Here is a 12,259-nt window from a genome sequence, read left to right on the forward strand (position 1 = left end):
TTCCACTTGTTATTATTGTTATTTATTTGCACAAAATATGATAAAGAAATATATAAGTGACAAATTTATCTCCAGAATATCAAAACATATCACGAAAATTTGAAACATTTAAAACCGAATCCTTACTCCACGCAGAAAAAATAATTATATCTGAATAAATAGAGTGAAATTCTCCGAGAACGCAATTTCATCAAAATGTGATATTAACACAGTTACTGAATTCTAAACTTCAGCAATATTTTGTGAAAACAGTTACATGCACGTAGTCGCACGTATAGTCATAAATTTTGATTGGCTGGATGTCCTTACTTTGCCCCTCTCTTACGTTAATCATTTCATATTTTCATTCATGATTGGCGATTGTGCCACGCTTATAAATAAAAGTTGGAGCAATGATAATCTACACATCAAATCAGTTGCAAAAGCATTTTTTTCATTCTTGGTGGACATAATGATAATTCAATTTATATCACTTGAGTATTTCCACCGACGATCTTTCTTTTCTGATGAAAAAATAGCGTAGACCTATATAAAGATTTCATGTTTGAAAATACAAACATATATGCCCGTATTTTTAAGTTTGGTTTAACTTAAACTCAGGTTTAAAAATGTGGTTTAAGTATGGATCGCCAATTGCTACATAAATCACTAACAATTGAGATAAATTCATCAGCTCATTTTGGCTCTCAAATCATTCATAATTGTCTAGATGATATAAATAGATGATTGTCTTCATCATCGATTAATATGGAAAAAGCACATTAAACATAAGAAACATTACAACTTTATAAGAATTGTGACACTTTTGACTTCTTATCCTTAAACCACAACCCGACTTCAGCATACGGGGCATGCAGTAGATGGCGCTATACTACATTATAGGGCACACATGAGTATTACAGACCCCCATTCACTCACGTGTTATATCATAGCTCATCAAAAAATCATTAAAAATCAATCCCTCGATAGATTTTGCTTTAATTCACTGACATTAGTCACAATTAACAGTACATTAAGACTTGATATGTTAATCAGGTACTTGACCAGCTCAATCAAAAGTTAAATGGCCTGAAATAAGACTAACCATAATTTCGGCCAGTTTATTGCCACAAAAACCAGAACTGCATTGTGGGTAATAATAATTAAAATGAAATACAAAAATGCAGTCTAGCCTCCCCAAACGCCTTGATTATGAAAGAATATGAACATAGCATTATGTCTATCGTTTTTCTTTTGATATACAAACATTTGATCTATTTTTAATGAATTATTTTAATCAATAAAGTCATGTGATCTTTACTTACGCCTGTCCGGCATGCTTTGCGCGCGGTTGAATTACTCTCATGTGCCCTATACTGTGGGTCAAATGACGAAAAGTTGAAAATTTTGGTCTCAAAAGAAAGAGTGGGTTCTCCTGAAGAGATTGATACCTTGCATTCAATACCTAATCTGACTAAACGTGTTAAAAGAAAAGAAAACGTCTCATTAGACACCCCTCATTTTAATGTAAAAATGCAGTGTTCCATTCATATATTTTGTGCGCTTCCTTTGGTATTGCAGCTACAAGTTCTACTTGCTTGATGTCCATCAATGGGCTAAATATGTATAGTGTGGATTTACAACTTTTTGTTTACATGTTTAATTTCGTTCGAGGTGATTTATTACCTATGTATTCGCATAAGAATAAACAAAGTAAATAAAAGAAAATTGATAACAAACAAAGAGTGTAAGCATTTCTTTTGCTCATTTCGCCTCTCTTCCCTATTATAACCATTAATTTGAAGGAAGAAGGGGGGGGGTTATAGGCATCAACCCCGCCCTGCTTACAAGCCAGGAGGATGGGGGTATGTACCCCGACTCAGCACCCCCCCCCCCTCCTGTAGCTTTCAACGAAGTGAATAGTATTCAAGTGCGCAATCTATGATGTTTTACATCTGACTGAGACAAGTTTATGTATTTTAATGTTTTGTTCATCTTTCTTTCTCTGCGTCCTCTAAATATTGAAAATAGGAATCCTGATGATAATTCGAAGTTCTTTATCATTTTGAAGTTCCTTCTAGTACTTGTTTCATTTCACACTCTCAAACCAACCAGATCTCCTATTGGCAGTAGAAACTCGCATTTCTGCATGATAAATGATAAGCATTGAATATACATTTGAAAGCGTCATTTCAGCATCGTAGTCGACAAATGCACTAAATGCCGAGTTACATACTTATCAAATGTTGTTAAACATAACCTATCACTTTGCATGAAACTGTTTGAAGCATTCTCACCACCGATTTCTAGCAGACGACGCCCAGCCATAGCAACGACAGTGTAGAAGTGTAGTCGCGATATAGGGCACACATGAGTATTACAGACCCCCATTCACTCACGTGTTATATCATAGCTCATCAAAAAATCATTAAAAATCAATCCCTCGATAGATTTTGCTTTAATTCACTGACATTAGTCACAATTAACAGTACATTAAGACTTGATATGTTAATCAGGTACTTGACCAGCTCAATCAAAAGTTAAATGGCCTGAAATAAGACTAACCATAATTTCGGCCAGTTTATTGCCACAAAAACCAGAACTGCATTGTGGGTAATAATAATTAAAATGAAATACAAAAATGCAGTCTAGCCTCCCCAAACGCCTTGATTATGAAAGAATATGAACATAGCATTATGTCTATCGTTTTTCTTTTGATATACAAACATTTGATCTATTTTTAATGAATTATTTTAATCAATAAAGTCATGTGATCTTTACTTACGCCTGTCCGGCATGCTTTGCGCGCGGTTGAATTACTCTCATGTGCCCTTTAATGTTCCTAGAATAAAACATAGATAAGTATTGATAGAAATAATCAAAAATATAAAGGTAGTTCACGCATACTATATTTATTATAAAACATTCAGATCAGGGCGATTTCAACAAGGTTAAGAGTCAAGTCCACCGCAAGAAAATGTTGACTTTAATAAATAGGGAAAAATCAAACTAGCATATAGTGCTGAAAATTTCATCAAAATCGGATGTAAAATTAGGTCATGACATTTTAAAGTTTCGCTTATTTTTTCACATAACATTGATATTCACAACTAGGTGAGTCAGTCGATGATGTCCATCACTCAATATTTCTTTTGTTTTTTTTAATGTTTGAAGTTTCATTTCTTATAGATTTGACAATAAGGACCAACTTGACTGAACCATATAGTATTAAACAAAGCTAAATCCACATGTTCAGGGAGGAATTAATAGTTGTATCACTTAATTGACAATGAGGGAAAAATTAGAATATTTCATATTTCATGTAATAAAATACAAAAGAAATAGTGAGTGGATGACGTCATTGTCCTCATTTGCATACAAGCCAGCAGGGGCGTCGATCCATTTTTCAGATGGGGGGGGGCAAAGTCATTAACGTTCCAAAGGCGCTGGATCGTACAAGACACCCACAAATTCACACCCACACATATATATACATATACATATACATACACACACACACATATATATATATATATATATATATATATATATATATATATATATATATATATATATATATATATATATATTGGCGAAGAAGCTCAAAAAGCATTGAAGCGGGAGACGTAGCCTGGATTTCTTCAACTTTATTAATACAAGCTTTCGGCCATTTAGTTCGGCCTTCTTCAGGTATCTCCAAGTTTTACTTTGAGTGCTTGACCAGGTGGGTGATGTGTTGGGTGTGTGTGTGTTGGGTGTGTGTTAAACGAAATTAAAATACATAATCTACAAAATACCAAAATAGATTTATTGTATGAAATATGAAATATTTTGTGTAAAATGAAGTTTCATTCCTCCCTAAACACCTGGAATTCCATTATTTTAACATTTTGTGCTTCAGGCAAAGATGTCCTAGTTGTCGAATTCAAAAAAATTGAAATATTGTATAATTCAAACAATAAAAAACAAAAGAAATATTGAGTGAGTGACATCATCGAGTCTCTCATTTGGATGTAACTGGCTCGTTCATATAACTATTTTGTTGAAAATAAGCGAAACTTTGAAATGTCATAACTTTCTTATTTTACATCCAATTTTGATGAAATTTTCAGCATTGTGCTTGTCTGATTTTTCTCTATTGATTCAAATCAACATTTTCTGAGGTGGACTTGCCCTTTAAGTACACACAACCATGAAGATGATGACGGGATGATGATGATGATGATGATGATGATGATGATGATGATAAAGAGGAGGAGGTAGATTATTTTGAATTAAAAACTTAAATTACTTTTAAACTGTGATGGATTCAGCTCGTATGTACAACTCATTTTTTTTTAAATAAGCCTTTGTAGTTTTAATTCCAGATGTTGTACAGTGCCAGCTATAATTAAAACATTATATGTATTCTGAAGTAAAGTAGTTTCAGTTGTTTCTTTTTATCTTGAAATTAAACAAGCAACAGAGGTGATGTTCTGCCTGTTCGAGATACCATTGGAGGCGGAAGCCACAAAAATTAGGGGGGGTCTACCTGAAATTTTGTGATGGACACCTGTAAAAAAATTTCACAAGCAAAAAAAAGGGCATCAACCTAAATTTTAGCAAAAGACATTTTTAAGGGGCCAGGGGGTTCACCAGAATTTAGGGCGGGGGCGCAGGAAACAAATTGACAAGCAAAAAAAAAAAAAAAAAAAGGTTATCAACTAAAAATTTAGGAAGGGAACGTCCCCCCACCTCAATTTTTTTGGGGGATCTGTCCCCCCCCCCGCCCATCCCCCTCCTTTCCGCCGCCTATCTGCTATCTATATGCGAAAGATATATAGCGAAGATTCCCATATTCCTCCCTGAATCAGATGCTGTAAAAGTCATCCATGCCCTCATCACGTCGCGAGTGGACTGCTGCAATGCCCTGCCAGTTGGTCTATCACATGCTTCGGCATCAATAATACAAAGAATACTCAACAACGCTGCCCGAAATCTTAAAAGGAGTGGGCAAATACGAACATATTACTTCAACCCTAAAGGAACTACACTGGCTTCCTGTGTCGAGAAGAATTGAATACAAGATCCTGACATTAGGATTCAAAGCTCTTCACGATGCAGCACCTACTTACATCAAGGATCTTCTTGCCGTGAAGCAGTGCCACTATTCTTTACGATCTTTCACGTCTACCACCCTTGTGATTTTACAATCATATTAATGAAGGCCATGACTTTCCCTCATATATGTTTGATGATTTTAATTGTGAATATTTCCAATGTTTTTGTTTATTTAATATGTAGCGCCTTGAGTAATGATCCATTAGAAAGTGCGCATTAGAAATACATTATAGAAATATTATTGTTATGTCGAATATTTGTTATTACTAACTAGCTATTCATTTTATTCACAACTTATTTTCTTCTTTGATATATATATATATATATATATATATATATATATATATATATATGGTGCATTAGATTAGGAGTTTAAATTTTTTCTCCCCCCCCCCCCCCACTCTCTCTCTCTCTTCTTTTGTACTGTTGCGATTCGCGTTTTACCTATTCGCAAGATGTTGTTTTTTACGCTTTGCGCACTGCGTTTCTTGATGCTGTTCACTTATAAATTCATTCCTATGGGCGAAAATTTGATATAGTTTTTCCTCTCTACGGTTGTTTTATTCACCTTGTATTTTATTATATATATATATATATTATATAATTAGTCTGCTTCGGCATAAGGAATAAAGTAATCACAAAAGGTTTAGTAAATGGTCGCCTTTGAAAGGTTAGTTTCACAATCCGTATGCCAATGAACAGACGGGTTTTTCATTAAGTACTGTTTCAGAAACGAATTTTGAATTCTCTTTTTTTTGTCACATGGGCACTGACGAAGAGTGTGACTTTACATTTCATTTTTTAGAGCTATGCTCCTTCTAAAATCTACGATTTTATTTCCATGGCATTTACTAAACCTTTTTTGATTACTTTATATATATATGTATATATATATATATATCCATAATATGTATATCCATAATAATATGTATGTATATTATGGAAGCTTAAAAGTGCCACCGAGATGTTGAGATAATTATCTCGGGAAGTCGACATCTTGATAGCAAAAGATAAGATGACGAGATCCTGGATCTCATCATGTCGACATCTTTTAGAAGAGATGATGAGATGACAAGATCCTGGATCTCATCATGTCAACATCTTTTAGAAGAGATGATGAGATGACAAGATCCTGGATCTCATCATGTTGACATCTTGTAGAAGAGATGATGAGATGACAAGATCCTGGATCTCATCATGTCAACATCTTTTAGAAGAGATGATGAGATGACAAGATCCCGGATCTCATCATGTTGACATCTTGTAGAAGAGATGATGAGATGACAAGATCCTGGATCTCATCATGTTGACATCTTTTAGAAGAGATGATGAGATGACAAGATCCCGGATCTCATCATGTCAACATCTTTAGAAGAGATGTTGAGATGACAAGATCCTGGATCTCATCATGTTGACATCTTGTAGAAGAGATGATGAGATGACAAGATCCCGGATCTCATCATGTCAACATCTTTTAGAAGAGATGATGAGATGACAAGATCCTGGATCTCATCATGTTGACATCTTGTAGAAGAGATGATGAGATGACAAGATCCTGGATCTCATCATGTTGACATCTTTTAGAAGAGATGATGAGATGACAAGATCCCGGATCTCATCATGTCGACATCTTTAGAAGAGATGATGAGATGACAAGATCCCAGATCTCATCATGTTGACATCTTGTAGAAGAGATGATGAGATGACAAGATCCCGGATCTCGTCATGACGACATCTTTTAGAAGAGATGATGAGATGACAAGATCCGGGATCTCGTCATGTCGACATCTTTTAGATGAGATAATCTGACAAGTTGCTTGCACCTGCACGCATTAACACCGACAGGAATTTGGTTGATATTCGATTTTTGATATTCTAACTGTGAAGTTGGTTCGATATTCAAACGCGTGTGAATTTGGTTAATTTTTTATATTGAAAATTAGGGGCTTTCAAAGCTAAATAGGGGGTTTAACAGGTGCAGCACATCTCGGGCAACCATAAATACACTGGCTTGCCCTATTACGAGGACATTTAGGGGACAAGGTCAGTGAATAAAAGGGCATGAAATTTTTAATTTTTGATTTTTTTTTCGAGGGACCCCTAGAGATATCCCGACGGCTTAGCCAGGGTAACCACGTATCTGAACTTGTAGAACTCGACTCGGGCAACCAGATAAACACTACCTTGACCCGGTGCATGCACATTTAGGGGGCTCAAATTAACAAAATTAAAGGGAATAAAGGGCTATTTAGAGCATTTTTTAACTAAAAAAGTATTTTTTCAAGAGGCCGGCCCCAGGGATATCCCGACGGCCTAGCCATGGTAGCCACGTATCCTAACTTGTAGAATTCGACTCGGGCAACCAGATAAACACTAGCTTGACCCGGTGCATGCACATTTAGGGGGCAACTCGGTAAAGCATCTCATGAGCAGATCTTAATCTATTATACTCAGTCCTCATTCCTCCGCCAATAAAATATTCCGAAAGCTGAGTGACACATGTATTTTTCTTTTATTTGCACAAAATATGTTTAGTGGTTGCCCATTCTTTGTTTTTAGAATCAGTCTAATCATTACACATACTCTTCATTGTAATCAGTTTACAAAATTAAAAAAATGAGAATTGGTTGGGTCGAATGAATATATTTAACCTTTTGTTGTAGATCGTCATATCTTGGAGAAAAGATGTCGACGTATATCGATAGAAAACGTATTGTCAAAATATAAAATATGAGTATAAAGCTCCTCTAATCTTTGAATGATTGTCATGAGACATTTTCTTTTGCATATGTATCTTTCAATTCAATTAACCAGCAAGGAGTAATAATACCCCTCCAATAAAACTTTCATGAACGAAAATGTCTCTTTTATACAATATCGCGTGACTAATTTCAAAGCTCTTGATTGATTGATCGACTAAATTTCCAAAGCGACTATCACATAATTAGAATTTAATTTCAAAATCATTTTAAAGGCCAAAATTTTCTAGCTCGCTTCGCTCGCTTGCGACTTTTTCAAATTATTCCACATTTGCTATGTTGTCGTGCCTTAGCATATTTCGTTTATTATCCGCAACTGCGTTGAACTTAATATAATTGTGGTGTATGTACCCGCGATATGATAAAAAAATTGGCCATCTGCAAATATTTAAAAATATCACGAGGTTCCGGGGGCTCCGCCCCAGACCAGTGGCGCCACCGAATGGGGAGGCCCCAGTGAGTTCCCCCCCCCCGAAATTTGAAGAAAAAAGTGTGTTGTAAACGTCATAATTCTCCAAAAATGTTTTTTGTTCTTTAAATTTTTTTTTCCTCCATTCAAAATGTTGCTCGCGCTACACGCTCGCAGTTATTAATGATTGAGATAAGTAAATTATCTGTTCACATGGGGCTTAAAAATCATGTTATTAGAGTTTTCATTATTCGTTTTAGCGAGATACATATCCTGCGTATTCATAATTTTCATAAATGAAATATTTCCAGCTAATTAGATAGCCATTCAGTTCATGATTAGTATTACAAAAAGTGCTTAGAACGTCCAGGTATCATCCCGGATATCAAAAATTTTCAGCTCGCGCTTCGCGCTTGCATTATTTATTTGGTGAGATATCATCTTTATGACCCGATCAATGCAAACAGCTAATCCTTAACAGGTCCCTTTTTCAATTCAGTATAGGGACTACATTTTCGAGCTCCTCACTCGATTTTTAAAAAATTGTGTGTCACCACCCCCGGCCCCAAAATGTTTGTTTTTCCTCCTCCTAGGTTAAAAAACTTGGTGCCATCATTGCCCCGGACCCGATCCGCATAGCACTCCCCCCTCAAAAAAAAAAAATATGATGTCATTTTCTGCATACCATGTCAAAATCAATCTCAAAGTTAAAGGTGATTTTTTTGTCTCGCTCACTTCGCTCGCCTGAGATTTATTATGAAGCAAATTTTTGCTGCGTGCGCCATGGTGTGTCCTCTCTTTTTTGTCCTTATCACGCATTGAGCTTCGCCCTTATGCTCGGGGCATGATTATAAAATATCCTGTTCATACAATGATACGATCAACCCATCCGTTCTCCCTTTCCTTTCTCTCCCTTCCCCCCCCCCCCCCCTTTCTTTCCTATTTCCCCCTTTCGCTTCTTTCTCTTTTTTCTATCTTTCCTTGTTTTTTTACTGTACCCATTGGCGGTACCAAGGGATGGGGAAAAAGTCAGGACCGTGGTTCCCCATGCTTGAAATAGCCCTATATTCCTTTAATTTTGTTAATTTGAGCCCCCAAAATTTGCATGCGTCAGATGAAGCTAGTGCAAATCTGGTTGCCCGGGTCAAGATCTACAAGTTAGGATACCTGGTTGTCCCGGCTATAGGCCGTTTGGATATCTTGGGGGCCACTTAAAAAAAATCACTTTATTAATATAAAAAATGCTTGATATAGCCCAATATTCCTTTATTTTAGTTAATTTTAGCCCTCAAAATGCGCATGCACCTGATCAAGCTAGTGTTTATCTGGTTGCACGGGTCACGTTCAACAAGTTAGGATGCCTGTTTGCCCCGGCTATGCCGTTGGATATCTCTGGGGGCCCCTTGAAAAATATACTTTTTTAAATTAAAGAAGATGCTCTAAATAGCCCTTTATTCCCTTTAATTTTGTTAATTTGAGCCCCCTAAATGTGCATGCGCCGGGTCAAGCTAGTGTTTATCTGGTTGCCCGAGTCGAGTTCTACAAGTCAAGATACGTGGTTACCCTGGCTTAGCCGTCGGGATATCCCTAGGGGTCCCTCGAAAAAAAAAAAATCTCATGCCCTTTTCTTCACTGACCTTGTCCCCTAAATGTCCTCGTACTAGGGCAAGCCAGTGTATTTATGGTTGCCCGAGATGTGCTGCACCTGTTATACTCCCCTATTTAGCTTTGAAAGCCCCTAATTTTGAATATCGAAAATTAACCAAATTCACACGCGTTTGAATGTCGAACCAACTTCACAGTTTGAATATCGAAAATCGAATATCAACCAAATTCCTGTCGGTGTTAATGCGTGCAGGTGCAAGCATCTTGTCAGATCATCTCATCTAAAAGATGTCGACATGACGAGATCCGGGATCTTGTCATCTCATCATCTCTTCTAAAAGATGTCAACATGATGAGATCCAGGATCTTGTCATCTCATCATCTCTTCTACAAGATGTCAACATGATGAGATCCAGGATCTTGGCATCTCATCATCTCTTCTAAAAGATGTTGACATGATGAGATCCGGGATCTTGTCATCTCATCATCTCTTCTAAAAGATGTCAACATGATGAGATCCAGGATCTTGTCATCTCATCATCTCTTCTAAAAGATGTCAACATGATGAGATCCGGGATCTTGTCATCTCATCATCTCTTCTACAAGATGTCAACATGATGAGATCCAGGATCTTGTCATCTCATCATCTCTTCTACAAGATGTCAACATGATGAGATCCAGGATCTTGTCATCTCATCATCTCTTCCAAAAGATGTCAACATGATGAGATCCAGGATCTTGTCATCTCATCATCTCTTCTACAAGATGTCAACATGATGAGATCCAGGATCTTGTCATCTCAACATCTCTTCTAAAGATGTTGACATGATGAGATCCGGGATCTTGTCATCTCATCATCTCTTCTAAAAGATGTCAACATGATGAGATCCAGGATCTTGTCATCTCATCATCTCTTCTAAAAGATGTCAACATGATGAGATCCGGGATCTTGTCATCTCAACATCTCTTCTAAGAGATGTTGACATGATGAGATCCGGGATCTTGTCATCTCATCATCTCTTCTAAAAGATGTTGACATGATGAGATCCGGGATCTTGTCATCTCATCATCTCTTCTAAAAGATGTTGACATGATGAGATCCAGGATCTTGTCATCTCATCATTTGCTATCAAGATGTCTACTTCCCGAGATAATTATCTCAACATCTCGGTGGCACTTTTAAGCTTCCATAGTATATATATATATATATATATATATATATATATATATATATATTTATATATATATATATATATATATATATATATATATATATATATATATATATATATATATATATATATATAAATGTATCTTATATGTATGATATACATATGATATATATCTATTATATACATATTATATATATGATATGTAATATATATATTATATATTTCTTGTAGATATATACATTAATATAGTTTATGCATAAAAGTATATATTTATATACTTTTATAACATGTTTTATCAGTTGCCTGAAGATCGCACCTCACGTTAGGTTGCGTGAAACTCAGAGTCGCAACTTTGATGAACCTCCAGTCAACCTCGTGAACTTGTGTTTATTATTCAGAGCTCTTCCTGTGAAGGACATCGAGCACTCTATTCAAGGATAGAATTCCCGAAATATATATATATATATTCACTTTAATACTTCTGTTATTGTTGTGCATTTCTATCTCCTTTATCCTAGCCCTTTAAGCGTTCCAAATCCCTAACTGTTATTCCCGTGAAATTGTATTAAAAATACCGATATACTATGTCCAAAATTTTAGGTTATTATATCCAATGACGTTCGAGTTATCTAATTGCAGGTTGATATGATATTTATATTACCTTACCGCTGTTCCTTCTCTTCGAATAGGTTGGATGCATGGTTTTCCATCTGTATCTATCTTGCAGCAGCAGCATTCGTTTATCTTTCTGCCTGTCTTCTCTTCAATTTTTCCAAGCCGGTTTTTCTTTTACATCCCTTCCTCTTTTTGCCTTCAATTTTTCCCTCCATGATTTTTAATATTTCATTTCATTTATTGGTTTTTGCAACATTTTTCATAACAAAATTCTGGATAAGAAAAAACATATCTGAAATTGACATCAAGATAATGAACAATAGTTTTGTATATTAATCATCAAATATATCTTACATAAATGAAAAGTATTAAGTGGTATTTTCTGTTAAACAATAACTAGTATGGTTGCAAGGGTCATCACAAAAGCAAAGCTTGAAAACGTAACAGCCCTGGAAAATAGCCAAAATAATTAATATCTATATGTTATAGTAAAATCTATTTATTTGATTTAAATGAAATATTTCATATTCCCATTGCATTTCCTCCTTTGAAAATAATAAAAATTGTGTTCTATATCTTCCTCTCATTATGAGTCCACTGTTTGAAGAGTGGACTCATTA

Source organism: Lytechinus variegatus, chromosome 7 (assembly GCF_018143015.1).
Source record: "Lytechinus variegatus isolate NC3 chromosome 7, Lvar_3.0, whole genome shotgun sequence".
In the NCBI taxonomy this organism is placed as follows: domain Eukaryota; kingdom Metazoa; phylum Echinodermata; class Echinoidea; order Temnopleuroida; family Toxopneustidae; genus Lytechinus; species Lytechinus variegatus.